Source organism: Varroa jacobsoni, unplaced genomic scaffold (genome assembly GCF_002532875.2).
Source record: "Varroa jacobsoni isolate VJ856 unplaced genomic scaffold, vjacob_1.0 scaffold_674, whole genome shotgun sequence".
Classification (NCBI taxonomy): Eukaryota; Metazoa; Arthropoda; class Arachnida; order Mesostigmata; family Varroidae; genus Varroa; species Varroa jacobsoni.
This window is the reverse complement of record NW_019213576.1, coordinates 76,653-98,088: the sequence shown is the minus strand read 5'-3', so window position 1 is coordinate 98,088 and position 21,436 is coordinate 76,653. Positions and strand designations below refer to the sequence as shown.

At 39.5% G+C, this 21,436-nt stretch overlaps 1 protein-coding gene across 1 annotated transcript in view; it reads left to right on the top strand.

The window, feature by feature from the left end:
• LOC111262556 (semaphorin-1A) overlaps window positions 1-21,436 on the top strand; it is a 99,310-nt gene that overhangs the window by 1,329 nt on the left and 76,545 nt on the right. The gene's annotated exons all lie outside the window — the stretch shown is intronic.

The following is a 21,436-nucleotide window of genomic DNA, read 5'->3' as shown; positions in this document are numbered from 1 at the left end:
TCTATTATATTTTAACGGTATAATAGATGCTACAATGTTGTACCTTCCAAGTATAATATAATAATCAATTTGGCATATATCTGTATTTCGCTAGCAATATTAACTACTTGATGTTAGAGTACTGAATACGAAAAGATTCAGACTGTTTTATTAGCTGAACGCCAGCACTGGGCACAGACCGCAGCGAAAGAGCTGTCGGAACTACTTAAAACGGCGTAAACCTATATCAGTCGAAGGTGATGGTGATTTTTATTCTGACTCTCTAGCCTATCAGATAGTTTCTCTCTGTTTTTTGTGTCAGATAAGTTAATTGATACGAATGTGGACATCATCGGTTCGCTATATATTGGAAAACGAGGAAACAAAAGACCCTGCATAAAGCTAACTTCAACTAGCACTCTATTGTCAATAACGTTTTCTATTCTGAATTGCAGTTTTGACGTATTGTTACTATGAATAGTTGCTATTTACTCTGAAAAATAGGCACATACATATAAAAATTGTAAGTAGGTATGAAACTTGTCCTAACTGCCTGAGGAACCCAGTTGTTGTTGTTGTTGTTGTAGCTCTTTCAGCGGCCCATAAAAGCCAGCAACACCTAACAACAGTAGTAATATGCTATATGTTCTGACCAAAATGCACGCTAATCGACTAACACACAAGTTTGTTCTGATGAGTCCTAATACTGGCCATGTCGTTGGATTAAATATAACAAATACTCAACTCAACTTTGAATAGTTTTCCTGTACTAATTAATAGATTTATGCGCTCGGCGCTAGATTTCGTAGAGCGAACTTCAACAGAACGAAAGTTAATTGACAAGTAAAGTTCTGTTGTAGGTATGATTAAGTTTTTTTTAAATTGTCAAGAATGATGTCGTTGAAGAAACACGCCTGAAGCATTGCAGCACACCGACTGAGCTACAGCACATTGGACCTATTCGTGTACGATTTTGAGGCTTGTCCTCTTTGTAGGTTGTTACTGTCCGTTTCGTTGACGATTCAAAAAGTCGACACCTCATAAGAACTGCTATCTAGGAATAATCTAATGATAATTACAATTAGGCAGCCTAAACCACTTTCTCAGATGAACACTTTCACATGTGTTTCAGTCATTGCTGATTTGGCTAACTCCTTCCTCTTGAAACGTTTTACAAGCAATAATCTTTATATATGTCTCCTATCCGAAATCGGCAGTTGTTGTTCTTTTGGCTGGCAATTAGCAAGCGACGCACCCATACAAACTGGTTCATTTGTGTGAAAATCTGATTATCGTTGAATATTGGACGAAGCAAATACTCGAACGCTTAATAAACATTTCGTGAGAACCTTGAATTACTTCCAGTTACCTTAATGAGTGACTTACGTATTGGCTTAACTGAGCTCGTGTGAGTGATCTCATCTTTCCAGATATAGGCGTCAAGATGGTTCCGCCCTTGAAGATGGAACAGCCCTATCTTTAGTATGTTCCTTGCCAAGCTTATTTTCTTCTTTCTAGTGAATTACGAGAAAAAATGAATAAATGGACCAAGCATTTGTGTATGCTTTCCTTCACGGATAACAACATGATTGGTGTCTCTTTGGTTAAGTTAATATCCCTAGTTAAAGTCCCCTTTATCAATTCCTCGCGGTGAAAAATGTAAATGTAACTGTTTGTTTATTGCATAAATCCCTGGCCAAACAATCTGTTTTCTAATGTTTGATAATGTCAAGCCACCAAACAATAGTACAAAGCCTATCTATGGGATATCAACGCGCAGATTTTATAATATCTCCTTTAAATAGTGGTCAAACTGATTCAACTTTAGAGATTTTAAATACTTTAGCTTTTGTTTAATTCAGCACTTTTGTATAGTTGTTGCGGACGAAACGAAGGAAAAAGTCCTGCTAGTTTTGAACGACAGTGTGTTTCCATATGTTTCAATCACAAATGATCAATGGAAAGCTCTATTTTCGTTATTATGAACAGGACGCGTAACTAATTATGAGAATCTGTAGTATGGTTTTTTCAGATCCTCTTGTCTGCGAAACAGCTGCATCCCCATCTAGGCCTTTTAGTGTGCGACAGTAGCCCATGAAATAAGTACCGAACAGTATAGAGAGGAAACTTCCTTTTTTAAAGACCGACAGAATCAATCGGGTCGCAGATGTTCCAGAGATGCGTTTATCAGGCCAAATTAACGCGAAAAACTACTAAAAAAAAAGGACAACATTCACATTATGATAATCTTCGTTCTAGCGGATTGACTACAGTGTGTCATTGTCGGCTAATCCAGCGATAACCATCATTGTAACATCGGACATCGTCCATTCTTGTACCCAATCATATTCATTTTGTTTGGGCCGACTATAGGTCGCCGACTATAAGGAAAAGCTTTAGGCATCGTGATGCGTCACATACGTACGCGTATAATATATGTAAAACAATGGAAGAAAAGAGACCATAAAAAGAAAATTTGAAAGTAATTGCTAATTAATAGGTGTAACAGATGCGTCGTCGTTCGAGCTGTGGTCGGCAAACCTATCAAGCGAACCACAATTGAATAAAATAACGCTGCCTCAATGCTTAGCACCCCTTGAGGGAAAATTGTAGGCCATTTCTAATTCAGTATCTCAATCGTCTGTAGGGTATTCAGCTAACTTACAAACAGGACAACGAAGTGTATTTTAGCACGAACCATGGAATTGACCTAGTATCACGTGTAGAAGGACTATCACTTGCATTTTTAGCAGTTTGTGTGAATAAAGGAGGTTTTTTTTTTTTTTATGTAAACGGGATGTGGCTCCTGCTACTGGTAAAAACGATATCAGAAATAGGTATTTTGTCATAGACACTAGCATTAGCTAATGAATGGCCATTACAAATAGTACTACGCGTGCTATTTGCTACAGGTGCAACACATACACGAAAACGACACACATTCGTCAGTGTCGGATCAAATTCATATGTTATTAAGTGTGCTTCTGGTGATGGTACTGGGTTCAATGGGCGTCGAAAATAATAGCCATACAGTCCCTATCGTTTGTGCGTACGTTTTTCCTGTTTACGTCACGCAGAGTAAGGTATAGATAAGTTAACTTATTTCATTTTACATGCTTACTTAAATATAGCGTGAACTATTGTCTTTTACCTGTTGCGTAACAATACTGATAAGCCTAGAACTTCATTCAAATAATACTATTGGCATTCTTTCTATTATCACGAATAGTTATCTTATTTAGAGGGTTAGATCTAAACCTCTTGGCTGAAACGATCTAGACTGTTCCTTTCACATATCCATGGCTTTTTTTTACATCTTGTTTTCAATATCTCTTCGAATGCTTTTCGCCAGGATTGATACGAAGAGGGACATTGATTGTTTTAATCGGTTTAAACGCTGTCAATATTGATAATAGTAGAATTATGCAGTGATGGCAGTATTTAGTTTTAATTACGTTTCCCGCGGGGTCAGGCCAGCCTTTGAAGACGGACTTAACTATTTCAAAGAGTGACCATTTTTTATCGATATTCGTAATATCGCTGAACTCAAGTGGAATTCAAGTGGTCGGTCAGCGAGAGAAATTAGGGTAATTCTACTTGATATCGCTCTGGAGAGCGGTAGTACCGTTCAAGCCCAGTTAGCAAATTAAATTGAGACGAGCACGATAAAATTTCTCGTCATCATAATCAATAAATCATAATAGGAAACCTTCACGTTCACATACGAAACGGCAATAAGCCATCTATAGTATTCATGAGGGGCAAATTCTCATCGGAATTTCAAGATGGCATAAAACACACCAGTAATATATAGGAAAATGCACCTACGTATTGCCCCCACACGTATACGCAACGTATCCTAATGAATGACACAGCTATCTGAATAGATGCGGTGTTTTCTTGTGTGCATGATCCATTGTTGATCAGATGAGCTTGAAGATGCTGCCCACAGTTAACTAGCCATACGAATAAGACAACTCAGTAGTAAAGACTACCGCCGTATCAATGCAGACGCCATTGGGATAGAAATCATCGTTCGCTGTCGTTAATTTGCCGTGTTGGCAATTAAGGGGGCTCTTCTTCTATTTAAGTGGGCTAATTACATGTAGCATGGCAAATAGGTTCTTTTTGAAAATCTCGTTCAGGGAGCGGTATAAAATCGAATGATATGGCTCGATATTCAAACGGTTTGGCTTAATTACTATCTTTCATCAAAATCCTGCCACGATTATGATCCAAGACTCACCCAATATTGTTATTCTATTATACTACTTTAGTAGCACCAAATCGGTCACCGGCTAAAATGAGAACCAGATGAAATAGCTTCAATGTGAAGTTCGTTCGATAGGACCGAGATCTTCATGAAGTAAAAGTAACACCTAGATTTATTTCGGATATTTCTTTGCTATTTATAAAGCAATAAAAAATATTATACAAGTTTCCTGCATTGGAGCGTAAGTGGATCCTATCTAGATTGTATCGTTCTTAATACGTGCTTTGGACCGGTGGAACGGCGTGTCGATGTCTTCTACGCTATAAGGCTTTATACGAAAACTAATATACGATCTTCTTTTTGAACAGCTCCGACAATACAGAAAATGATTTTGCCCATAAATCAACTAGTGGCAATGGTCTAAAGAAGAGTGTTTAGATAAAGCGAAACCTTAAAGCCATATTACTCGGAAGCACGAAAAGCTTTAAGGGGGCATTCGCTGAATTATAACGCATTTATATTACTGCCACAATAATCATAATCATAATAATAATAATAATAATAATAATTATTATTATTATTATTATTATTAGTGCTTCAGTATCTGCAGCAAAGTAAAATGATCGGATTCGCTAAATTGAATAATTCCGGTTCGATTCGCCCATCGTTTAGTTCTGCCCGCACCGCTCACTGAAATGATCATTGGGCGATCACAACGCTACCTCGGTGCATTTCCTCACCGCCATCGCGTGTCTTTTAATAGGCCCCTGTAAATTTTAAAACGTTTTCGCTATCGCGCGTTTGCCTCAAGCGTTCGATAGATAAAACAGGCCAAGATGGCAGTACCCAACGAAGATCGGTTTCGCGTCTCGAGAACGACTACACGTAGCGAAAATCGCAATTGAAGGTAAGCTTATGACGACCTGCTAGACCGCCGTCGGCCAAGGCGTTCAAATGGTCAAATTTGAAGGTTTTTCACAGCCGTTCTAAAAGGACCAGCGCAGCATTAATATAAGTTGTCTTTTAGTGACCCAATTTAAGAAAATCTTGCAAAATAGTTACATGATAGAGAAAATGAACAAATAATAAAAGAAAATAACAAATAACGAAATGAAATGATAATTAAAAACATTTGTTCATAAGCAGACGATTTGTTGGTGATAATTTTTCGACGTGTCTATATTGGTCATACAGGGAGCCGTCACTGCCGGCCTATTGTCTCCGTACGCGTCTTCCCTACTGTGCATCTCAGATTCTGCTTGTGAAACCCTTAGTTTGACGCTAACTATATATATACACTTCTATATCGTGTTATTAATACTATGCAATGCTTAATTACATGGTAGCTATTAGAAAAACAAGAAATGTATGTTCTGGTGCATCGACGAGAGGAAATCAGGGCGGTACAGGATTTGTTTGTCAAGTTGTTTGCAGGTAGTATATTGATTAACGATTGATGATCGCGACCGGTTTGTCGAAGTTACACGGATACGCAGGCGTTCAGTTTGCCTAAAATGGTGTTTCTATTTGTTTAAAATAATAGGAACACATATGTCCGTTGGTAACTCAACTAATTTGGTTTTGTAAATGAACGTAATAAAAGAGCACACGGAAGTGACCAGCATTCTTTTTAACATTTTTTTTGTTATGTCGCACTTCCTATTGTGAAACCTGTCGGCAAAGGCGTTACCACCGTGCAATGGTGGTGGGGCATTGTTTGACGAGCTGCTGTTAACTAGCATAACAACTCCGCTGACCTTTTCCCTGCGGGTTTGTGTATTATTCCATCAAATGATCACATCATTATGGCTGTTTCCACCTGAACAATCTGGTAGCAATCATATAAGCTTAGTTCTGCTTATGTGTCATTCTAAATTTTATAGTGGTCTTTTGTGGTAATTGTATCTTGCGGCAAATAAATAACTCTATTTTGTGAAGAGTTACCATATATGAACAAAACCAAAAATTAGTAAATGTTTTGAATTGATATAGCCCAAACCCCCCGTTGCGGCTCGTTACAAATAACTGGCGACTCCTTTTAGCACGAAACGAGTCGGATGTTTACGCTCAGCTTTGACTCTGGACGACCTCACTTTGTCTCTCTGAGTTTAGCCAACAAACACGGTACTGCTCCAGCAACGCGAGACCATTATAAAAGTACGCTGCTACAACCAAAAGGAAAATTGAATACTAACCGTGATTCTTGTGACGTTGGCCGATGCTGCAACGGCACAGGAACTTGTGCCCGTTAACATTTTCGCTATGTCCTATAGCACATAAATCTATCGACCGAAACACTCGTACTGGGTAGCCAACTTACTGAAAATGAAAAACGGTCCAGCCAACAATTAGCAACGCTAAATTTTCCTTTTCCAGTATTTTTTTTATCTCGGAACGAATGAAAACTTGTCGTAGTCTCTTTTCATCAAGGCCACCGGCCTTACATTATGTATTGCTTATTGACAATTAAAGCAGTTCAGCCTGACACTCCTCCGACCACTAAACCTAAGTCCACATTGACGCTTAGGGCTCAAAAATCGGACAATAGCTAAATAATTAAAATCAGGTTGGTTATCAGCTAGGATTTTTGGCGTTCGATATCTTCGACTTTCGGCGAAGATGCCGTACGCTAACCGACTAGCTGAAGATGAAGAAGATGATTGGTCACTAAGATTTCAAAGTACGAATTGCTGAGTGAAAATAAACGGAGTAGTTTTGAATATCACGCCTAAAAATCCATGTCTAATATTAGCGATTGTTCCTGCTCGACATCCCATAAGAATACATATATATATATATATATATAATATATATAAGAATATATATATATATACTACTTTTTAATAACTTAAAGCTTTCTAGTTGCACGTTCTACGCTGATATTGTTAAATGGGCGTAATGAAACAGGGTTGTAATTTGGGCGATACGGCCTTTGATTATATTTCGGCATTCCCATATCAGCCACTTTTACAGCAGTAGGTCAGGAAGTACTAACAAGGTTGCTTGCAGCATAAGAGTTAAATCTAGTTGTTCAATGAGCTCTTTTCTCCGTTCTGTTTGTCGTTTTAACTCGTCCACGAACATTTTGTGCATAGAAATATGAAGCCGAAACTATGATTACACACTTTGTGCTTGAGTGCCATATTACACTTGGAATTATTACAGTGTTTGTTTGCTAGGACCATTCAGTTTTTTTTTTTTTTTTTTTTTTATCAATTTTTGAAAACACCGTAACAGCGTAATAGTCTGTCCTAGGTTAGCAACCTAATTTCAAATTGATTATCTAGAAATATTCTGGAAGATAACTGCTAGCAACACTATTCAGTTTATGTGCCAACATCTATTTCATACTTACTCATCGTGAAGATTAATCTTAAATACTGCTGCTTGTGTCGGAAGATGTTAGCCTATACTTATTTGCGACACCATATTCAATTTCTTTGTTCAGTATCTATTCTCCTGACCGAATTGTGCAGTGTGACAAAATTCATTTCTCGATAATCAATAAAATATTGTTACAACAACAAGAACAACAACAACAACAACTAAGCAATAAACGCCATTTAAAGTAAGCATCTTGATGATTCTCGTAATCATCACTGCCACTGGAACGGAGGCGGTGGCCATTAGCAGGCTCCAAGTTTCGGCGTTTGAGGTGGCGTAGATCTTTAGGACAATTGTGTGGACCAGACCATTGGGTACTAATGTTTCGAACTCACTGAGCGTGCTCTACCTGTACAACCCGCTCGCTGCCATTAAAATTTCTCGAAGGTACATCATTTTATCGTAAAGAATTGCTGGTCATAACTAACTCGCTAAATCGGTATGTTTTACTGTTTGGGATTCTGTGCACCTTGCGACTAACCGTAGTTTAATCTTTCCGTATTCTTCAAAAATGCTTCCGAGTTGCAAATTTTTCGCATCAAGCTCTCACATGCTCAGGGATCTGAAGTTGTGCCATTACAAAGTGATCTGAATCTATGTTTAGCCCCACCTCGTCCCAGTCGAGCGTTCTTTCTCTCCCCGCCATCAATCACACTGAACAAAAACCCTTACAATAGGAAGGGCAATGAGTAAAATCAAAATCTTTATAGTTATTTAAATTAAGCCCTCAGTTAGAGTTCTTGAGTTTCTAAGTTTACAAAAATAATGTAATAGTATTTTTTTTTGTCAAAAAAGAATCAACTTGTAGCAACAAATTTCTCGTTAGGTATTTGTCATCACTCGAATAGTTTTAACGCTTAGCTCCATCAGTTGATTTACCTTGTTCCGCTAAAGATTTCTAGGTCTGGTCAAGGTAATGCTATGGGTTTTTGGCTATGATGATCGTTAAGGCACAAGCAATTGAGTATCGAAAAATGGGGCTGAAAGATGTTGATTTGAAAATTTATAGTTAAGCTAAGTTTAAATTTCAGGTGTCAATTTGCCAGAAAATGACGACAATAAATAAGTTAATGAAGATGTTAATTACGACTGATTTGGCTAAGTTGAGCTAGATGATTATGTATCTCTATGCACAAGCGAAGTCACTACAGATATCTTAATGAACAAAAATAAATTTCTAAAGTTAGCAACTGTTGACGCGTGCTTCATCCCTTGTCGGTGCTTTGTCATCGAAAATGCCACATATCCAAATCTATCTACATTTACCTATCCCTCCATGTTTCGAGTTTTACGTCTGCGATACCAGTTGAGCATTTCATTACACGGCTGAACGGAACGGAACGTTCATTCGCGGAACGAAGTGTAGTTTACGCCCGGGTTCGAACCGAGGCCACAACGTGTCTAATAAATATAGGCAGGCAAATGCATTAACCACTAAGCTGTCACCGGGACATGTTTATCAACCTAATGACTACTAACGGGGCCGACCAGACTACGTTACTCTCGTACTGAGTCTCTCAGCCCGAGCTTGGCTCTGCCAGCGTTGTGCCACGTGGCCAAGTTGTACACCCAGTTGACAAACGGACTGTCTATGTGACCCAATTAGATCACATGAAAATGTCGACAAGGGCGCCCAATTTGTGCTATGTGACGCTTTTTGAAGCCCGTACAAATCGTCCTTAAAGTCAAGTGAGAATCAAATGCTACAGTAGACTGAAATTTCTGTAGGACGCGTACAACAGCTCAGTGGGAGAATAGGATACGACGACTTTTAATCCGAATGGGGTCAATTGAAACGAAGAAACGGGTTGCACGCAACAAGGTGTCGAAATTGTAGTCACGTTCCGATGGAACACGTCGATAAGTGTCGAAAGACACAGGGTCTCAGGCTCGCGCCGCATGCATACTCTGAAGTCAACTTCAGTTTCGGTAATATTTAACTTAACTTCATCTAAAGTAGTGTGCTCGATCAATGGCTGTCGTCAGCTAATGTTGCGTATAAGCTAAAATAGGTTTTTGCCAGTCAAGATCACTAGGGGTTTCCAAGTGGAGTAGAAACGGAGTAGAATGTGCATAGCTTCATTTTGTCGATTTCGAAGTCGGGTTCGATGTTTTTTAAGGCTTACGATATACCCAGTGAATCTGGTCCGGGCATCGTCGCAATAAAACCATGCGGTTTCTGGAATATTTCAATGGAAAAGCGGAACCATTTGACCGGGGTGTTAACCACTGCTGGAACAATGTGATTACTTTATTACTGACACAGGATCGTAAAACAACTGTCAACCAAGATAACGAGGTCACTAACACAGTAATAAATTAGTTAAGCGAAGACATATGATTATTATAACTAGATAATTGGCACGGCATAATGGAATTCATGCAGGACCATCTACGAGAACTAGACCCAGACGCCTGCAAAAGTGCGAGATCAGACAACATGCTCGATTGGGCATAATACGACTGTGTTACAGGTACATGATAAACTGATTCCAATATGACAGAAGGACTGGTGAGACATTTCAACGAAACGGTGAGACACATGGACCAGAACAACTGCAATGTAATAAATGTTGAGCATAGACAGACTGCATAAGGGAAGTATGGTTAGGTAGCGGGTTAGGTGAACCAGGACAATAGCAGCGCTGGTGCATTATCTCAGAGGAATTTGCAATGTAATATTTTAGGTCTCCAGTCTCAATGGTTAGCTTCATGGAGCCAATATTACGTTTCGTTTATATTTGACATATAGAATACATTCTAAATAAGTACCAGTAAACAAACTGCTAATGCATACCTGAACTAAAATTTAGGTTCGGTTTGATTCAAGGTTAAATCAGCGTCAGACGAGGCACGCAGCGACCTATAACGTCCATTAAATAACGAACGTTGCACGTATACCTGTGTGTATGTATCGTACCCAAATCGTCTTCATAGTGAGCCGGTTCTCTGTTAGTCGCTAGAGTCGCACACTGATGAAAATGTTTTTTTCTAGAGAAATTTTTCCAGTAATGTGCAGTGTCAATTTGGCCAGGCACACTCTGTTTCGGAGCTTCGCACAGCTGCCATTGGAAATTTTCGCGTAGCATTTTCGGTCCAGGTGAATTGTGGCATAATTGCTATGCGTTAACGGGTCACTCCTACCTAAGTAAGGATTTTAAGTAAGAAAGTAGAGTGTAATTCCGGCCGACAACTACTTCCCTACTACCCACGGTAATAAGTGACTGGCACCAAAACTCCCTAATTTTTTGCATGTGTCTATTAACGAAACGGGGTAACGCCCGCCAGGTCATTCTAGTACACCCTGTCCCCTCCATTGATGGTCAGTTCGTCGAACCCAACGCTACCTATTGAATTGGACCCATTTTTTCTGGGTCGCCAGATGCCGCCCTGGAAAGATCCGTGTGGCAGAGCCAATTTTTCCCCAGTTTATTTTTCTCACATGCCGTAGTGTCTATTTGGTTGTAAAGTGACTACAGCACCTTTCTTCTCATTTCGCATGTATATTAGCGTTTACAAACGCCAAAGCGGCTTTTTACATTTTCGTACAATTTTCGTGCTGATATATCATCGGCCTGAAAATTAGGGTACGTGAATAAATGTGCTCAACATTTGTTGCACGGCAGGCTATGTTTAAACTGCATTGTAAAATAAGCTATTGGGTTATAATTACTAAGAAGTGGATAGTCGCTATTAAATGCTACCTCACAATAGAGATAACAGCTAACTATAATTAGCCTTGGATCTATTAAGTATAATTAGCCTTTTACCTGTCCGCAGGTAAAAAAAAAGTGTTCAGTAGCAAGGTCGGCCCAGGCAGAAGCCCACGGGTTACGCTTGAACTACCATTCGGTAAATAAAGGCTTTTACTTGAAATCGCCATTCACGGGACAGTATAATATTACTCTAACCAAAAGCACTGTAAGATATTTGGCGCTACCGCAAATGTAGCTGCTTTTATACTAACTGATAAAGCAAGAACAGGAGTATTTTATATAGAACGCTTGAATCGTGTCGACCTACAGAACGGTTTATTGCTAATTCCTTAAGCAAACAAGGAGTTTGCCGTCGCAGAAGCGAACGTTAATTTGTCATTGACTACATGCGATTTTGCGAGGTCGCTCCGGGGCTGAGAGCACATCAGAATGCTCAGTGTTGAAAACTTATTTAAGAAGGGGGCGAGATTTGAAAATAGTACATCCCAATAGGTTACTTGGGCAAGCCGTCGAATGCATGTATCGGACATGTGTTGGAGGGCTTGCCTTAGGTAATTCTGGAGCATAGAAAAACCTCAAGTCAATAATGTAATGTTCGAGCAGAAAGGCTATACGCTTTGTCTGTCGCGTGTACGTTTTGTATGTGATTAGTATACCTTTTTAAGAATATCTCCTATACAGAAAAAGAAAAAAGTAAGTTGCCGTAAAAGCGGGCCGATGAAAAGCCAGACAAGACCTGTCACTCAATAAGCTGTGACGAAACGTTGATTAAGTTTTTGTTCGAGATTTTTGCCTAGAAGTGATAAGAAATATGCATATGTACACGCACGCATAGATAGTACGCCTAGTGCACGTCGAGGCGTGGCTCTCTCTGTCAGATGTGTATATTCCTTAAGTGTTTATTTAGCATCGTAAAAAATGAACGTAAGAATCTTAGTCAAGCCAGCTGAAGATAAATGCCGATGGTGAATCGGAAAACCTATATTTCTTCGAAAAAAATATATAAAAACATTGCCTCTCTTGGACCTGTGATTTGTGTCGATCGGTTTTCACCCACGATAGAAAAAGTGCTCGTATAAACAACAACCCCACTGAATGGATTTTTGTAACATGAACCGTGCGGTACTTCTACGGCATTCTCTAGACGGCAGATCTTTACTGCTATCCAATTTACAAAAAAAAAAAAAAACACAAAGCTTATACGAGCGATCCCATACGACGTCATCATATTGATGCAGTTTTCAGAAGTACTAAATGTACTTAAGCACTTGACTACTCTGCGCCACTGCTGACGCTAGGCATAGGCGACAGGTCCGCTATATTGAAAAAGCTGTACTTTTGTAAATGTACTGCTTGAGCACATTTTATCCAGTACTTGTACATTTGACCCTTATGCTTAATGTCTTTTCACGAACAGCTCTATACCGTTACAACCGTAGATAAATAAGAAGATGGACACAAACAATGGACAATATCTTTCTTCGCAACCGACTTCACTTTTGTCTACAATATCGTCAGTTGCTTTTGTTCCCCACCGAGACGCACGAGCCGAATTGGTCAGCAATAACGACAGGCTGATTAAAGAACCTATCAGAACTTCCGAAAAGACATCAATCTCGAACGCGTTCATGTATCAAAAAGAAGCGTCGCATTTTTGTCGTTGTTACTTCTATTCCAATGAGTTACCATTTGTACCATTGGAATGAATGAACCTTGTTATTGTCAGCTTCGCTTGAATAGCGTTGAAATCAGGATAGAAAAACGTGTTGCATGTCCGCCGTCGGAAACGGCAGACTAGTGATTAACGTTCGTTATATAGGACGTAACGTGCCGACCCCTTTGAAGTGGTGCTACCCGCAATGCTGGGCATGGTGTTGGTGGTGAACGCAAACATTGAAAAGGTTCGAGTGCAAAAAACAGGTCCCCGTGAAAATGCCTTCTACTCTCAAACAAACGGTGTCTGCTTTATTTAGAACCGTTTTAGATTTTGTCTGAGATTGAATTAGCTTATAACACAGATCAAGGTCGTCATAAGCATGTTTGGGTACTCCTGCGAATTGTTCTGGGTTGCTGAAATCAGATATAAATCAAGTAGATAAAGTATGAAGCTTTCTGATCGTCGTACTGATCCGTCCAAATGGGGGAAATCTCTGAGAGAATTTTTGAAATTGCTTGTCTCTATAACATCGATCCAACGCAACGATGATTTCCTCATATAGTAAAGCAGTGTAGATAGTGTTCTATTCGCGAAAAGCGCTTCACTAGCCACTGACGACTTTGTCTATATAAACCCGTCGAGTAACGCGTGGCGGAATCGCGAAGTTCCATTTGAAAGGCTTCGTCCTTCTCGAGAATCTCCATCGATTTGTAACACCGGTAGAAGTCCTCACTAAAAAAGAAGATATGAAACAAACAATTCTATCTTCAACGTTAATTAAAACTGGATTCTTCTCCAAAGGTCTTTACCATGACATAAAACAACTGCATACACGAAATAAACAATTCGCTTCTACTTGTAGGTATATAAATAAATGTTCTCATAAGTTACATACAGTTGCACTACTATCTTCCAGTGTCTAGAATGCCGCCTAAACAACCTGCGGTCCAGTAAGAAGAGAACTGTCATTTAGTAATTTTTACCTAGCCATAAACAAGCACTCCATGATGTCGACGGCTAACAATGGATCCTTGATTACTTCTGTCTTCAGTTCATTGAACTCGGTTGGCCTCCCTGTACTATTCTTTCGTCGCAGAGATTCAGCCAACATGCTGACCCGGCATGCTTTAGATAGACACCATCTGATCACTATAACGGACAGCAATGAGTCGCTTCATTATGTAAAGAACTAACCAACGGCAACGCCACCTATGACAACCCGCTTCTACCTTTGACCTGCGGTGTATATGTTGACGTTCGTCTTGATCCCGTCAAGGAAAGGTCCACAATATTTTTCCTAAGATCCACGACGGCAAGTCCATAGACACTGAACGGTTACGGCGTTCTGCTAACTGAGCAGTCGAACCGTAGATCGAACCGAGTAGGGATACTCACTCCGACATACGAAACAACACATAGTTCACCTGTCTGAGCGGGAGGTAGACAAAGCATTGCAGAATTTTTTTACACACTGACTTAAGGGAAAAAGCAATTGCTCGACTTTCGAGCATGATTTGTCACTAGCGTCAGTTGTGTAACTTTGAAATCATATACTTTAAATAATATCAATTGCAACAGGTATTGGTTTCAGACGTTCAATAGTAGTAAATATGCTAAAGCTGTTATAATGGCTGTAGAACGCCTTGTTTCATCAATCAAAATTTCTACAAAATATTAGCTATATTTTAGAATGTTGTTGCAATAACTGCACAAATTCTGCTAAGTCCCATGAAAAAATTTTGTTGTTTAGGGTCAAGCTACACTGTCTCAAAACACAACTGAAAAATGTTCTGGTCGTTCTTGTTCTGCCAACTTCAATGTCAATCATGACCCTCGTAGCGGTTGACCGATCACAAAAAAATATTGTAAAAGTTAAACAAGATCGGCTTAATCGTTTTAAAATCGTTTGAAGAAAGTCGGCAGTAAAAAAATTTACCGTATACGCCAGATGTGCGAACAAAAAAACGCCAGAGCGGCGCCAAAAAGACTATGCGTTTACTGGTATAGAAAAGGAAAATTGCTGCCGACTGGAAAAAGCGTTGGTTCGGACCCTTAATCCCAACAGCTAACAAGATTATAGCAAGGCATTGAAAAACGTTAACCGGAACTAGTGGACAAAAAGGCGTCGCCTGCAATCATGACAACTCTAAGCTACCAGGTAAAAATTGACCCGGATCTTGCACGATCGGACTATCATCTGTTTCGGTCTCTGCAGAACTCCCTTAGGTGTCACTGAAAGGATGCAAACATCTTGGAGTGATGGGACTATGGAATTACCAGAAAAAATGGTAAACGTCATTGATAACAGTTATTGATTAAAATGTAAGAAAATGTTGGCTTCAAAACCGTCTATACTTTTTCAGTAACCCAATATACCTCGCTGAAGAGGCGAGGGGTCGCTAATTCGAACTCCGCCAATGACAGATGTTAAGCGAAGTTTGACTAAATAGCGACTTGTATATATATATATATATAGTATGGTTTTTCGTAACATTAGGAACACCGCACTGAACATTGCCCAATAAAAGTTACCATGTCATCAATTTTGCTTTTTTCGATACTGGATAGAGCACGTGATACGACATAAAGTAAAAACATCTGGCAGAACGTGAAAGTTTAATCGTCTTAATACACTCTGATTTCATGTCTCGTAGCGGAAGTAAAAATAAACGCTAGTAAAAAATCTAAAATTAAGAAGCAAAATGGTGGATTCGTTTGAAAATAATATAGGCACATATGAGTTGTTGGAGTATATTTGTCATTCTACAATGATGATAGTGCTACAACTTTTGTTTTTTTTTCGTGATTACGTATCTCGTGGTAAAATAAAATGCATCCAGACCCGTTAGTAAGGTAAACATTATGCATAATCCTACTTTGTTGACACTTTACATTTTCAGTTTGAATAGCATAAGGAATCGAAATGAAAAAAGACATTCTTTCTAGGGTATATGTATGTTTACACACAATTATGAACATACTAGTTATTTATGAACGTTAGGGAAAGATGTCAACTATAAGACGGAATTCAGTCATGCTTAGCTATCAGAAGTATCCAGTCGAATGACACTGGATCAGAAGGACATCACTGGAGCCTTAACATAACCTATAATAAACTTTTGCAGAGGCGAACTTATCGCTAACGACGCAGCGTTCATTGCGTTGGTCCTGATATGTCTGCTGTTGCACTACGCAGAAATAAGGCGAACTCTGCGCCGATCGCCCTGGGCGTCCTGAGATGCCAGACATAGGTTTAATAGTTCCCATAGTCAGTTGAATAGTTTTCGAGCCATTCAGTCAAAGGTATTTTAGAGTTCTATGCGATGGCGATGTGCATCACTATTCAGCTGGCGGAGAGGCCATCTGGTTTCACCGGTCAGTGCCGCTTGAGCTTTTGCTGCTTCAGAAAAGTGCGCTCATAGTGTTTACGAAAAAAGCTCTTTCCCAAGCTGTTTTAGATCCGTCCTGAGAACGAAGAGACGAATGCCTAAATTTTTCACCCATAACAGATGGCTGCATTTCTATCTGGACGCTAACGAAAATTTCGGGCCAAAAATAAATTAACGTTAAGTCCTAAAAAGTCATATATTTAGTGTACAAAACCCATGCGTGGTAGCCCCTGTATCAGTTTCAAGGCCGTTCTATTTCAGTGTGATTTACAAGGACTAGTTTATTTTTGCTGACAAAACCTACAAAACTGTGCACTCTATATTGCCTAAAAAAACCACATACCCCGCAGAATTTTCTCTTTTCAACCACCCATGCCAAACATGCCGGTTGAACACGGCGGATCTTTGCTTGACCACTACCTGGGCTAACAGATGAAGCTGAGAAGAAGCGCCAGAGTACAACTGTCAATGATTAACAACGGTGTTATTCAACAAAGTAATGTTGATCTTTCATCTATTACCACTAGAGGTTTTTCAGCCCCGATATAAACGCATCAGACCAGTTTAATTCGATCATTCACCTCAATTCGCTCTTGTATTGCCATTTGCCCACCATAGCTGATTTCAGTTCGATTCTGGTGGGCAGCGACAGCGTGACGTTTCCCCACATGGGGCCAGTTGTTGTGGTAATGCCGTCATAATGGACGTTAAAACAGAGCACTGAGACAGCCGGGGTATCTGTTTCTGTCTGCCTCTTGTTCTTTTTTCCTGGCTAAAACAGTCGTCATTACCACCTTACTTTTGTGTAGAGTAACAGCAACCAGGAATCATTTGAACGTTGCGTTTCTGTAGGTACACAGAATTGCTGGAAGTGAATGAATAACTCAGTGTAAACCATGAAAGCGATGTTTGAACAAGCAAGATAAGGTTATAGAGGCGTAAAAGTTTATAGAGAGCCGAAACATCAGTGAATACCTAAATCAGTACTTTGGGTCTGCGTACGAATTTGTAATTGAACATGTGCTATTGATTTCTATTTTACGTCTGGTGGGTGTATCTAGTGCAGATGAACTATCGTAAAATTTTGTGCTGTCCGTACTGAGAAAAGTGACCGTTTCAGAAATCCGCCGCCGTATCCATTGCCTTACAGTTTTCAAGGCCGACCGGCGTATGCAACGCTAGTGACAGAAAGTATATCGGGACAATGGAGAGGGTCCTGCATTTGAAGAGAGTATTGAACGTAAGAGGTCATTTCGTAACTAATTCTTTACTTAATTTCAACCTAGTTAGAGGAACTCTGAGATATAACGCTAACTGATTGTGAAATTATACTTATATATATATATATATATATATAGAAATATAACTTATGATTGTGTAATTGTTGGGCGAATAAGAAAAAAGAAGCAAAAAATTGTATAAAGCCCCCTGTTGAACTCGTTATCGTTAACAGTGTTAAGTCCGGTAAGCACAAGTTGTTTGCTTCAATGGAGGATGCCTTTCACAGGTTTAAATATTTTCCCCAATCTGCAACGCGCGTAGTAGCCAACAGCTTCAATACGTGACTGTAGCCATTATCGAAATGAGTATTGCCGTTTGCGAGTATCGCACTTGGCCATTGTCGGTATATGTACTATCCATTGCATCCGACAGATATCATGGCTTTCTCTTTTGGTCACATATCACTTGTAATAGTAGTTTGCGCTGGTAATCTTTTGCTTAAGTCTCGACTGGGGCTGTTCCAGTCATAGGAAGTTTTTGCCACTAATAATGGTAAAATTATTGATAGTCCTAAAATAAAATTTTCTATCATAACGTGTTCATCAACGATATTATAAGCACAGACGGCTATCTCTGTACAGTGGTTAAGACTGTTGGAATCTACAGAAATTGGTGAGGTTTCGACACCGTTCATTTGTAACACAAAGAAAAAAACATTATCGTTTATAACAGTTTACATACACTTTAACTACGACATAACCGACGCACCACAGGGTGCTAGGACATTGTTGTAAGCCTATTAGAACAGAAGTGCTTCCTAAAATCGTTTTCGATGGTTGGGGTCAATTTGGTACCATCTCCATGTAATAACGGCACAGACTGCCAAAGGAACTATTTCTATAGACATAATTCAGGCTGTTGCCCTGCTCGATGTATATGTTTGTAGCTATGGTGTGACAGCGGCTATTTTCTATTCAGTAGTGGCAGCCTAAGGGTCGAAAATACGTTTCCTTGTCAATACACATAGTACAACTTGATATCATTTGATATTCCTTTTTTCGCTATTCAATTCGATCTAAGCACATGGATCTTAATAGGTCCTTAAAACAAAAAAAAACAGTTTTTTTTTTTTACGCAGTTCACATAAATGACCGATAACAATTATTCGGCTGGTTGGATCATTGTAACTGAATGCTACGCATAAGGACATTATGGTGTATACTGTGAGTAGCTATTTATATGCAATGGTGTCTAACCTGTGTATTTAGGGTTCCGTTCGTTATTCGAAGTGTATTTTCTATCATAAGAACATAATATATGCTTCTAATTTTAGGCCCAACAAATGTTCCTTTACGCTGAAACAATAACTAAATATTTGTTGACCTTGACGTAAATATATGACATAAGATATGTATCTAGAAAATATCTTTTCATGACAGAGGCTCGATCTATTGTTGTGTGTCTCTTTTTCATTACATGGATATTCCGCTGCCTTGAGCCTTAATGCTGTCCCTCGTTTCTTTTAAAAGTAGAAACAAACTACTCTACAAAAAGAATAACTGCTACTCGTTCAGTATTGTCAAGTGTAACAGAGTCTCTCTGCAAAGAAAAAAGACACAAAGAAACATTCGCTCTTTGACCGATCATGTCTATTCAGCCTTCCTAACGACACTACGAGCCACCGAAGGGGAACGGACTCCTGGCAGCGAGCATTGCCGCTACCACGAAAGCAGCTCCACAGCGAGAATGGGCATTTTGAGGGTCGTTTCAGACCAATGTGAGCAAAACGCTTTTAGGACAGCCTAGTAAAATTACCGACACAGCAGCCGAAAAGCCACTATATCTCGGCAAAGGCACTTTGAGGGCTCTTAGACGAGACGCCAACCGATCTCCGACTCCAAAAGGCTTTTCCTGGTTCGCCACGATGTCCATAGCCTGCCGACGCTACAGGTACTCACAATGCCAGTCTTCTAATAGCAATGGCTTCCCCAGTCCGTACTCGGATCTTTTAGCAGAGACCACTGACTCACACTGGAAAGGCTTAGGCGCTGTTGCAACGTTAAAATAGAAAATGCTATCCTTACGATCCAGACAAAGATAGAAAACGGTTGCGTCGATCGACCCGCTTAGAGTAAATATTTTCTGCACAAACGTGTCGCTTCGAACGTAACACTATATTTTTAGGGGTATAGTCATTCTAAGATGACTATGGCCGTGAGTGTGTTATAGCGCTATTGGTACATAGAGCCAGCTATTGGTTTCTTACCAGAAAGAAACGACTGGGGTGAAGCGGCAGGAGGTAGAACAAACCGAGAGGAAATTTCCAAATCTCAGCGAAACTGTAAAAAAGAATGGGTACGGGGGCAAAAGCGAAAAATGGAAAGGTAAGGCCAAACATCGGCTAGGAAACCATCCTGAGAAGCAGTATAGTGGCTATCGCAGAATTAAGTAAGGCTGGCTGACCTTGAGAGCTTGTTGGTAAATCACCAGAACGACTTTGCGAAACGAAAAAGAGAAGAAACGCTGTGGCCCGTGACGCTCAGATCATACGACAGTACTGGTATAAATTCAGTGAATGCTAAACTGTTTATTATGTCGTTATAGTCAATTCTAAGCTTTCACTTTTTGGCGTGCCTGATTAAGGTTTTTTACAATTTCTGTATAAGCTTGATAAGTAGCTAACACCAGCATGAGGATTCCGTCAACATGGGCGCGAGAAAATGCTGTTATTAACAAGAGCTTTGGGAAATAGTAATAAAGAGTACTGAAGTACACTTGGACCAACCTTTTTCCTTAGCCATTGCCGCCACAGCGCAGAAGAATCATGGAAACATACAAATGTATAATGACGACGCGTGAGCAAAAAGTTGATCTTGTAACATCAGTACAAAAATTACATATCGTATCTCAAAGAAATAGGGGCAGGCATGCATTGAGGCAATAGGTCTACAAAATAGGATTTTGGTTTTATGATTGAAACAAAAAACCACTGAAAATTTCTTTTGCTTTACGACATAACGCTGCCATAGCTTAACTTGCGATAATAAGCACACAAAAAGCGATCCTTTCTCTTACCAGGATACGAATATGAGTATAGAGTTTTTCATTACCATGACATAAAACTATTACTTGATTGGTAATAAACGTATGGCACGCGGATGGCACGCATAAGATTCGTCCAGTACCTACGTACTTACCTGAGGTTTCCCAGCTAAACGTAACAATAATCCCGAACAGTAAGTTTTTTTTGCTATGACTACAAATATTTTCGAGAATTGATGGCTCTCGACAAACCCCTGTATGGCAATGCTTGTTAGCATTGCTTCGAAGAATCGCTATGACAGCTACTACTAAATCATGATTTTGGGAGCCTGGAACAGGCGTATACATAGCGAGTACGTAAAAATCCAAGTTTTTTGCGATGAGCATCACAAAATGATTATCAGTTTTGAGGGTTAGATCTCAGAGAGAAAAAAAAAAGATTAGGATAATAAGTTCTGCATGACTTGTTATGAAGAGTATATTTGGTTATTTCGCATCCAAATACGTCAAACTGGTACGAGAGAGATGCTAGAAGATAAGAAAGCTAACGTACTACGACAAGTAGAGCGGATAAAAACCGTATACATCTTACAATACAAAATGTGGGAAGTTCACACAAAATTCAGGCTTTACGTATTCGACGCTTACCTATGCCTATTTTTCATAACAAATTACATGTTAGATTCCATCTATAACACGTATCTAGTCAATAGTAGCACTATTACGGTTGGCTAAAGTCAAGTCCTGCAAAGGTTGCGTTATAAAGTAATTAATTTATAGCTTGACAAGGAAGATCTCTATTTAATTTTCGAGAAGAGAGAGTATCTACTTACTC